Genomic DNA, 1,766 nt, shown 5'->3' with positions numbered 1-1,766 from the left:
TTGGCTGCAAGTCACACGCATGGCTGTAGACGTTCGGAAAAATTTGTGAATATAGTACGAGACATGAGGAAACCGAAATACTTTGTACTTTTCAACATCACGGCCCCATTGTTTATTTAAAAAATTATTAATTAATAACAGCCAGATTGGCTGCAAGTCACACGCATGGTTGTAGACTTTCAGAAAAATTCGTGAATAGTACGAGTGATGAGGAAACCGAAACACTTTGAAATTTTTTCAAAAATAATGAAATAAAATAATTTGAAGCAGTTGGCCCAGAGTCCGATTATAGGATCGTCTGTTATGTAAGTGATAGTCCGCGCGAGTAACAACCTGATATTAGTATTAACCAAGGCCAACGACGGGGACGTTTCGGGTTATTGGTTTTTTACTTTTTTTTTCTTTTTAGTTTTATATTTTTTTTCTTTTTTAGTTTTATATTTTTTTTCTTTTTTAATTTTATAATTTTTTTGTTTTTATTTTTATTTTTGAATATTACGTTTAATACTAGTTTTAACATATGAGAATACGGTCATAATTTCTGATATCTAACGATTTTATTCGCATTTGACGTTACATCTGTTTCGCGTCGTGGGTTTCTTTTGATCGCTGGTTAATATCAAATTTAAGGATGCGCATAATTCCAGAGTATTATTAAATCCAAATGGACAGGATTTGGATTTTGTAATTAATATTTCTGGATTGGAGTTCTTTGGGCAATTCGTATCTTTATTCTCTAATAATAGGACGTTTGATTTGACACTCCGTTTTTCTTTTTTTGATTCATTTGTAGCTTCAGCAATATATGTCGCAATTCCCTTTCTTGCGTTGTTCATATCTTCTTCCTTAAAATGCTCCATTCTTCCCGTTGCAATGATATATGCCCAGCTGCAAATACGGACGCCGCAGTTACCCCCAGCGTTAGTATTTCCACCGATTTCAACAGTTATTTGAGATGGTATGTCATTCGGCATATGCAACGTCCAATCTTGCCAGACAACATTTAATTTGATATTAATAAATTTCAATATTCCGTTTATAATTACATTGTTAGGGTTGCCATGAAGAGAGTCAAAATATATTATAACTTTCTGTTTTGGTAATACCAGTAGCAATGTCCAATGATTGGAAAAATTCATTGGAATTAACCAAGCATCTTTTGTCCATGCATGAAACATTGTACCCCACTTCTTAAACCCGCAGCTGATAGTGCCTCTTTTTAAAATGCTCTCACAAAACATTGTGTCAAAGACTAGTAAATCAAAATTTTGTTGTTCAGCCTCACATTGCATGCACTGAAAAAATGCATTAATAACATCATCGCTGAGATATTCTGCAACTGATTCGTACGGCTTAAGTGTCATAAAACTAGCAGGTGTGAGGTAGTACCCATTTACGTTATTTCGTATGAAAGAAAATCCGTCAGGATAAATATTATATATTGGTGGAAAATAACCTTTTTTCTGCGTTAATTTTATGTTCAACAATTTTCAAACTTTCCTCATTCTTGTTGCAAATAACAGAAGCAGATGAAATGTTGATGCTATTGTCATTATTTAGTACATTTAACGACGCGGACAACGATGATTCATCTTGGACCTCAGAAGCATTAGCTAGTTCTAATAGCTCTGGCGTAAACATAGGCTTACCAGCAATGAACTTATTATGTTTAAGGAATCTGTTGCTTATGTCTTTTCTGTAGCCTTTTCCAACTTTCTACGGGATTATCGTAGTCTTTATTCCGTTTTTTAATTTGTCTCGTGGTT

The sequence above is a fragment of the Wasmannia auropunctata genome, unplaced genomic scaffold (genome assembly GCF_000956235.1).
Source record: "Wasmannia auropunctata unplaced genomic scaffold, wasmannia.A_1.0 LD336060.1, whole genome shotgun sequence".
NCBI classification, from domain to species: Eukaryota; Metazoa; Arthropoda; class Insecta; order Hymenoptera; family Formicidae; genus Wasmannia; species Wasmannia auropunctata.
This window is presented reverse-complemented; position numbering follows the sequence as displayed.